Source organism: Octopus bimaculoides, chromosome 8, assembly GCF_046866305.1.
Source record: "Octopus bimaculoides isolate indiv1 chromosome 8, ASM4686630v1, whole genome shotgun sequence".
Taxonomy (NCBI): Eukaryota; Metazoa; Mollusca; class Cephalopoda; order Octopoda; family Octopodidae; genus Octopus; species Octopus bimaculoides.
The window spans coordinates 28,661,284-28,671,283 of NC_142935.1; the positions used below are offsets into that span (position 1 = coordinate 28,661,284).

The following is a 10,000-nucleotide window of genomic DNA, read 5'->3' on the forward strand; positions in this document are numbered from 1 at the left end:
GTTTCAGATGATCCAATACAGCTGGAATCGAAACATGAAACCTTGCTGCTAACGTACGCGTAGTTTGAGATGTATCCGCTTCCACTACAATTTCCAGCTCATCATTATCCACCTTGGTCTCAGATCTACCACGGGGCTGATTTTTAAGTGTAAAGTCACCAGACCGGAACTTCTCAAACCATCGATGTACAGTGCGCTCATTCGCCACATCTTCACCAAACACCTCATTGACGTTTTCAGCTGTCTGGGATACATTGATTCCACGACAGAGCTCATATTCATAAACAACACGAATTTTTTATCTATCCATGGGTTCACCAAAATTGATTTACAAGAGAAAACTCACAATATAATCAGACACCATCAATTGCATTTTGAAAAGTGATGATGTAACTCTCCAATATTGTAAAACAAAGAATTGTCAGGATAAAACAGAGTTTAATAAATATGTATATATAGAAATAATACATTTCTAAATCTCTCAGAGAGATTTATGCAGTAGTGATGCAGCCTTGACACATTTCCTGTGTCCTTATGTTTACAAGGGGGAGACAAGCACCTCCACTTAGCTAAGCCTGCATCCAGAGACATGCTTCTGAGTCTTTGCTCATCATCGGTCTGGAGTAGCAATGGCCTGCTAGTTGGAGATGCTTGTCAAGCTCTTGTAAACATATAATAAATATGTATTTGTGTGTTTGTGTTTGTCCCTCCCCCACCATCGCTTGACACCGATGTTGGTGTGTTTACATCCCCGTAACTTAGCGGTTCAGCAAAAGAGACCGATAAAATAAGAACTAGTCTTACAAAGAATAAGTCTTGGGGTCGATTTGTTCGACTAAAGACGGTGCTCCAGCATGGCCGCAGTCAAATGACTGAAACAGGTAAAAAGCATATATATATATATATATATATATATATATATATATATATGCGTGGGTATGTGTTTGTGTGTGTGTGTATATATATATATATACATATATATATATATATATATATATATATTATGTGTGTATATATGTATATTGTGTAAAGTAATCATATGAAAATAGTTTCAAACTTTGACACAAGGCCAGCAATTTTAGTGGAAGGGGTTTAGTCAATTACATCACCCCAAATGCTCAATGGATACCTATTTTATCGGCCCTAAAAGAATGAGAGGCAAAGTTGACCGCGGAAGAATTTGAGCTCAGAATGCAAAATCGGAAAAATACCTCTAAGCACTTTTCCCGATGCGCTAACGACTCCACCAACTCGGTAAGACATAGCAGAATACGTTAATGATTTAGCTGTGTATTCGTATATATGTCTGCGTGTGTGTATGTATGTGTGCGTGAGTGTATGTACAAGCGCACATGTTTCTTTGTGTTCTAAATGTGCGTGAATGCTGAATGTGCACGCATGGGATTCAGTGTCGCGTTGTGACGAGTAGTAAGTTTTGCAACTTGGCTGGGTCTGTCAAGGCCCAAATATTCTCACAGACGACCGACCCCAAGACAAAATTATGTGGTCGCTACATTGACGACTGCATCAAAAACCCCTCTCTTTCCTGCAAACGACTCCACTCCTTCATTTTTTTTTCAACCATTTCCTTCCCGCCCTCTAATTCACTACTTTCATCATTGACTCCATCTTCAATTTTCTTGACTTATCTATCGCCATTGAACAGTCAAGCCTCAACCTCGCTATCTTCGTTTTTTTATAAATCCACCGTCTCACTTCCTTAATTTGACTTCTTCTCCTGCTCTACTCTTACCCCCCCCCCCCCCCACCATGTCATTCTTTGACCCAAGTTCCTCCGTCTCCGCCTTTTCTGCAGCCGTGACCATGACTTTGAAACCCAGTCTCAACATATGGTTCAGTTCTTCAATCAATGTAGTCTAAGCCGCCTTCACCCGTGCCCATGAAGTCTGCGTTCAGTCCTCGTATCCGCAACTGACCCACCGCCAACCACCTCTTCTTTTCCTTCATATATCACCCCTCAATCTTACCCCCATCCGAGAGAACCATTCTACTCCCCTTCCACCGTTACTTCCCACATCTTCCCTAACTAACTTCTACCTTCCTTTAAGCGCGCTTGCAACCTATGTATCTTATGTAGCTCTTCCCCATTCCCCCAATCCAACCCGGTTTCCTCTAGGCTCCCGAACCCCACTATCACATCTACCGGTTTAGCATCAACACCACCGCCACCACCATCATTTTAACCATACTTGTATGATCCGTTGTGGTTCTTGACAAAATAACATACAATTGTCAACGTGCAAATAGAACAGTTGCAGGGTGGGGGCCGGGAGAACGAACCTATTTTATGCAGTGATAGACACTGAGATTTATTTACTGTCACTCGAACTGGAAGAGGCAATAATCGTGGAAGGTTAAATGGCAGAATAGTGTCAGAAAATCTCAGGTTAATTCTTGGCACAATGACATGTTTTCCATAATGTTTTGCCAACTATAACAATGTCGCCTTCAATCATTGTTTAAAACCAATTAACCTTATTTCAATTTCGCAGTAACGTTGCAACACATCTCTTCTTCAAGGTCAGAATATATGAGAGCCTGCCACTAATTTCACTGCTGTTTATGAACTCCATTGGGTCATTGAAAAGATTGTCTTCATGGTATGAATCAGCGGCGCCTCATAATGTCCTCATTTACTGAATCAACAACAGCCTAGTTCCGGCTGAAAAGTTTGCAGTATTTAACGGGATACAAAAACAAGAATTTGATTTATCATTTCGTGTTCAATCGTTATAACCTTAGCACCATTTGGAAGTTCAATCTTACCATAAAGGTTCCTCTCTTCACAAGTTTTTTCATGCAGTCATCGACTTGTCATAGTTTAAGCATAATGTTAACATCAATCTCACAGGTCTCGGAGGACTTATGAACACCATGAGTACTGTCACATTCTCTGGACTTTGTTATAAAGAAAATACACTAAATAGAAAATCAACCTAGTTGTAGTCCTCTTGATTCTGTGGTCGCACAATCGTGTTTCAGTTTCGTCACTTTTTTGAAATGAAGAATGGGTCATAACTATCTTCACAATAGCAGCTCAGTCAACTATCTTCTTGTTCCATTCCTCCTGTATTCTGTAACTTGATGATAATTTTAATATGTACCTGTAGATGCATTTTATGGATGCAGTAGCTGAATATATAATTAACCATCGGTTATTATGCATAAAAAATACTCTTCACCTATTGAGTGCTTGATTTACATTGGTTTAGTGAATGACCATCGATTCTCTCAGGCGCCTCTCTTGGATACTTTATCCCTTAACTAGCATCGTCTTGAGTCAGTGAGTGTTACATGGGAGCGGGTTGAATTAAACTTCAAAAAAGATTTCCAACATTTCTGGATCATTCTAAGCTCTGCAGAAACGAAACATATTCATATCATTTGCAATATAAGATTTATTTTATTGCTCCAAGATTACAGCATATGTGCATGTGGAAGACCTCTCTTTTGCAATTCAGAGAAGTAAATTAAACCTTTGACTTTTCTAATTATATTTTCTTTCATTATTTCTTTCAGTATGTTCTCTGCTTTAAATTAAATTCTCTGGTAATCAAGTCTTCCCGGTCCTTAGCATTTAGTTCCTCAAACTCTGAAAATATTCTGCCTTTAATTCCCGCTGATTCTTTTGAACACACTGGAGTTGTCCTTCGACTTTTCAATAGCTTTTGACCATGTACTTTTGGGATAATTTTTCCCCTCAACGAAGCATTTTAAAATTGTTGATCTGGTGTATCGTCGTGTATGCATAATAGTTCACCTACATAATTTTTTAATTACTATTTATTTCCATAAGCATCATGTTCTAACCTTTTTCTCCTTTTGGGAGCATATAAAAAAAAGGGCATGACTTTTTAATTTGAACTTAGTTGGCAACATTGCTGCAAACATGTTTTCGTAAAACAGTGTCATGATGATTCCACAACTGTTTTATGGATTCAGGTAGAGACATTACACTTCATATTAATGATCAGAACATTGTTGATTAAAACAAAATTACCCAACATATCTCTTGTGATACGAACATCAGAACAATAATAGAATATGATTTTCTTGACTTAGAAGAAAAAAAATAACATTCAATCTAATAGAAATTTTTTCATAGAAGAAAAACCGTGTACAGAAAAGTAAATAAAAGGGGAAAGAAAATCTAAGGAAAGTATCGTAAACAAATATGAAAATATATCATATTTCTACAAAAGACCAATGCCTTCTCTCTCTCTCTCTCTCTCTCTCTCTCTCTCTCTCTATCTCTCTCTCTCTCTCTCTCTCTCTCTCTCTCTCTCTCTCTCTCATAAAGACAAGGAAAACAGGATTGAAATAATTCTTACGATTTCCAGTCATGCCAAATAGCTTTTCGCGGATTCCTAGGACGGGTGTTGTAGTATAGGTTAAATAATTCTTTCCAAATGAGAAAAGAATTCCCAAAACACTCCCAACAATATTTGTCAAGAAATTTAACCTTTCAGATATTTGCGATAATTTCAAAGCGTTCTAACTTAACTTATAAACTTTCGAAGCTTAGAAATTATTGTGGATATATATATATATATATATATATATATATATATATATATATATATATATATATATATATATATATATATATATATATATATATATATATATATGTATGTATGTATGTATGTATGTATGTATGTATGTATATATATATATATATATATATATATATATATGTGTGTGTGTGTGTGTGTGTGTATGATATATGTATATTAAAAATAAAGTAATGAACCTTATAAAAACATAAAAGCAATGAAAACAGGATTGAAATAAATTCTTACCATTTTCAGTCGTGCCAAATAGCTTTTCTCAGATTCTTGAGATGGGTGTGGTAGTATAGATTTAATGATTCTTTCTAAATTCTTTCTAAATATGGCAAAAGGGCAGCAATCTTGAGGGAATGCGCTCAGCTGGATCTCGGAAGAATGAAAGACAGAGTCGACCTTGGCAACGTTTATAAAAATGACTCCAACTAAATTACTTCAATCTTTTTATTGACTAAACTCTGAAATGCATACTCCCAACAAGCAACTTTCAACCAATTAAATCATTCTTGACATCTGTTCTCAACATCTTACTGTATTGAACAGACAAAGACCAGCTAAACAATCTTTTTTCTCTCAGAAGAAAATCAACAAGAGTAAATTTGTTTTGCATTGTTCTTCCCATACTTATTGATATAATTACAGCGTGTGTTGCAGAACTGCATCAGAGTGGGTTGTTAATACCATGCTTCCAGTGAAGAATTTCTAACTTATGGAGCATCTCTGTGCACAGCGGACATGTTGTTGTTTGCACTCCGTCGCTTACGACGTCGAGGGCTCCAGTTGGTCCGATCAACAGAACAGCCTGCTCGTGAAATTAACGTGCAAGTGGCTGTGCACTCCACAGACACGTGTACCCTTAATGTAGTTCTCGGGGAGATTCAGCGTGACACAGTATGACAAGGCTGACCCTTTGAATTACAGGCACAACAGAAACAGGAAGTAAGAGTGAGGGAAAGTTGTGGTGAGAGAGTACAGCAGGGTTCGCCACTATCCCCTGCCGGAGCCTCGTGGAGCTTTAGGTGTTTTCGCTCAATAAACACTCACAACGCCCGGTCTGGGAATCGAAACCGCGATCCTATGACCGCGAGTCCGCTGCCCTAACCACTGGGCCATTGCGCCTCCACTCACAGCGGACATACATAGAGACATACGTACCTGTACTAATACAAATCAGTAGCAGTGATCGAAGTGAATATGAAAGAATAGTTCGTGTCTAATGCTTAAAGTATAAAGAGGAGAAAACAAAGAACTCTAATATATATGAGTATGTATGTATGCATGCATGCATGTATGTTTGCATGTGTGCATGAATGTGTATGTGTATGCATTATGACTAACTCTAGAAAACATCTGGCAATATTAGATCTGTCGTTCAAGATGGAAGTAGTGTTGTACCATATATTTTTTTCTTTTCTTGGTATTTCCAGCATTAACGGATTTGTGTGGAGGGAAATGGTTGATCTTGTCGGTAAAGATGCTACAACGTAGAGCCTCGTTATAAAATACAACAGTACAGTTAAACGCTTCTTTGTTAAAAAATGTTCTAGAAATTCTTGGACTCATGTTTCTGCATTACTTTTTCAAAATAGTAGGGTAATGATACGAGTCATTGTGAATGTAACGCGTATAACTTCATCTGGTTTCCAGTAATGAATATAAATGTCTGAAGTATGATTAAGAACAATATCTAAAGAGGTTAACAACTATTATTGATAACTGCTGCACCTTTTAAGGTCAAAACTTCTAAAAGTATAAATTAACTTCGTCTTAAGTGTTTAATTGATAACCATTCTTATTGCAAGTTAATGAAAGACCATTGTATCCCTTAATACTCTTAATTCTATGAAATTAAATTCAGATGGCAAATTGTCAAAATAATAACCCTACAAGTTTGCAATTTTCAGCCCCAACAAGGCAGCCCAAAGGGACGCCGAAAATACGAGTCTTATACTTTACCCAAAAAGAAACTTCGAAAGCGAGATGGAATTTTCTGCCATACATATTGTCATCTATGCCTAGATCTGTAACGGTAGCGTATCTACATCCAAATTTCATAGTTTTTATTAAAAGTGTTACATTGAAAGAAGGATAAAACTCAATTACATCAAATTGTGTGAATTTACTGTCACGTTTGTCGTATAAAATGTCAAACCATTCTTCCAGTGACGAACTGTTGTTTCAAAAAGGAAGGTGGGTAGATAGCATAATTTTATCATTAATTGCTAACTCTAATTCCCTTTTAGACAGCATTTAAGATTAACTAAATTATGCTAACGGTCATTTTCACATCTATTTTAATGAGCGGGACTAATTACTCTGCTTTGTTGTTAATGCTGTAGTACGTACTAGGGTCACTTTCTTTATACCACAACTTATCTGTTTTTAAGAAAATATACATTTTATTTCATTTTTTTTATCGTTATACAATTTTATCCCAAACAAGGCTTGGTGTGTTGTAAGCGATAACATAAAAAGAAACGCTGGGGGCCTACAAATTCTAAAGACGTCGATTAAAGAACAACTTGAACATCATAGACCAGAAGAAAACAAGACGACGGGAGTGAGTAACCGAGAACAGCAGTTCGAAGAAAGCAGACATGAGAATAAAGGAACTTAGTCGTAACAGGAAGCTCAAGAGAGAAATGATGCGACAAGGAAGAGAAGCGGGGTGATGCGTTCAAAGGTCTTGGCATGAGATACTAGATCAGGAAGTTCATCGGAGCAAAAACTATAGAAATACTTATAGAAATGACACAATGAAAATACATTTCAGCGATCCAAAGAGCAGAACCTAGTAGAAAATAACTGTCGATGTACGCGTAAAACCATAATTTTTATTATTATTTTATTATATATAATGTAATACATCGGCATAGGTTCATATGTACGTGTTTATACATACTTGAATGTATGTGTGTGTGTATGTGTGTTTGTGTGTGTGTGTGTATGTGTGTTTGTGTGTGTGTGTGTGTGTGTGTGTGTATGTGTGTTTGTGTGTGTGTGTGTGTGTGTGCTGAAAAGTTCTTGGTATTAAGGGTATCGCGGTAGGCCTAGCAGGAGGCCCAAACTTCCGAGTTCTTTTACAGGGCTCAAAAAAGCTGAAGGAGCGCTGCCATAAGTGTGTGAATTTGAGAGGGGAGTATGTTGAATAAAATCATTTAACTGATCCGTCTGTATTTTCTTTACCCAATGCATATATAATGTGCATGTACAGAGTGTTCCAAAAGTCACTGATGGGTTTCAATTTCTAATAACTTCCTTAACTTTACAAATAAATGCATGAAATTTTGATACAATGTAAAGGACATAAAGGAAATTTATATGCACAAGTCAAATTTTGCAACAGAACTACATCACATCTGAAAAATGACATCGCTTAAATGGCAACCATTTTGGCTTCGCGCGTCTGTGCTCTTTCCAAAACTTGCACCATAACGCCCTCGAGAGTTTCAGACCCCACTTCTCTGATTTCTCTATTGGTGTTCTCCTTCAGTTGCACTAGGGTCTCCAGTTTGTTGACGTAAACCCTCTCTTTCAGGTATCCCCACAAAAAAAAAATCCGGATTAGTCAAGTCTGGGGAACGTGAAGGCCGTTCAAAGTAGACCTCACATATGGTTCCAGCAAGTTGGGGCAACTACTCATACCGCAACAGAAACAATACACTTGCTACGGCAGTGCTTTGGAGAGAGAATAGTCTCCCATTACGGCAATGTCAACTGGCCTTCACGTTCCCCAGACTTGACTAGCCAGGATTTTTCTTGTGGGGTTACCTGAAAGAGAGGGTTTACGTCAATAAACCGGAGACCCTGGTGCAACTGAAGGAAAACATCAATAGAGAAATCAGAGAAGTGGGGCTTGAAGTTCTTGAGGGTGTTATGGTGCAAGTTTGGGGCATCGCCTTGAAGGGTTTTTAGTCCGAGCGAATCGAGCCCAATACTCATTTAAGATTGGTCATTATTCTATCAGTTTCTTTGCCGAACTGCTAGATTCCGGGGACGTAAACAAACCAGTAACGGCTGCGAACAGGTCGGGAACAAACATAAACACAAACACACGCACACATACACGTGTATGTGCATGTGCGCGCGTGTTTTCCGTCTACCAAATTCACTCACAAAACAGTGGTCAATCGGTCGGCTCGGGGCTATAGCAGAAGATGCTTACCCAAGGTACCGCAAAGTGGGGCTGTCCCCTAAGTCATGTAGTTGCAAAGCATGCTTCTCAACCACGCCGCCATGCCACCGCCTGTTTGTTTGCTTGCTTGTTTGTTTTGTTGTTGTTGTTGTTGTTGTTGTTGTTGTTGTTGTTGCTGTTTTATTTCCCGATGCCATTTCACAGTTGAACAATAACCAAGAATGCAACAATAAAAGCAAGGGATTAAGCATTTGCAAAACCGAGTGCGCTTTCGACCTTTGTAAGAGGTCGCACGAACAGCCAAAACACGCTTAAATTACATCCTACTGACTCAGATGCATAATAAAAAAGTTTTTTTTCTTTTTTTTAAATCGGTGGAAGACACATTGGATAATAATGTTGGCAGAGGTACACTATATTTCCAGAGAAATACGAAATAGAATAGACGGGATGTTCATGACTGGAAATATTTCTGATCAAAAACCTGCTCGATTAAAGTCAACCGAGATAGAAGTTGCGCATCAAACAACAGCAACAGCAACAACAAAAACAACCAAAGTTGCAACAACAACAACAACAACAACAACAGTAGCAGTAGCTGCAACATCAACAACGATAGCCAGCAGTGGTGACGGCAGCAACACTAAAATGTCGCAGACATTTCATTTCTCTTCATCTCATGAAACTATTTACATCAGCTAATACTACTACTACTACTACTACTGCTGCTGCTGCTGCTGCTACAATTATTACTGGTAATGCAATGGTGGGTCTTAACTACGTAGAAACACGGTGTATCTGGAAAAACGACAGCAGATCTTGTAGATGGCACACGATTGCTCCACCAGGTACTTCGATGTCGTGGTGGGGAGAGAGGGCGAGGGAGGAGGAAGGAGGGCCCTCTGTCTGATCAAAGTTGAACCGGAGTTGAATGAACAATATCAAACACTACTACTACTACTATTACTACAATACAACTACCACTGATATTACGATGGCAATAACTATTTAATGCTACTAGTACTACTATAAATACCAGCACTACTACTACTACTACTACTACTACTACTACTACTACTATTACTATTCTATAAACAATGAACAGCAAAATCACTGGGTGTTTTTTTTTCTTTTTTCTTCACTCCTTTCATGGAATTTTGACATCTACGAATATTGTTGTTGTTTTTCTTCTCTTCCCACCCGCCACCACCACCTGCCACCCACCATCGCCAGTCATGATGTAGAATTTTAAACGATAAATATAACCCCGACTACA

The 10,000-nt window shown here is 38.1% G+C and overlaps 1 long non-coding RNA gene across 2 annotated transcripts in view; it reads right to left on the reverse strand.

The window, feature by feature from the left end:
* Positions 1-10,000, reverse strand: part of LOC149134338 (uncharacterized) — a 38,201-nt gene that overhangs the window by 27,091 nt on the left and 1,110 nt on the right. Inside the window, exon 1 of one of the 2 annotated variants that reach the window (XR_016242830.1) lies at positions 4,824-6,655. The exons of the other annotated variant lie outside the window; for it this stretch is intronic. This is a non-coding gene — a long non-coding RNA (uncharacterized LOC149134338). Of the gene's footprint in view, positions 1-4,823; positions 6,656-10,000 lie in introns of those variants that run through there. 2 annotated transcript variants of the gene reach the window in all.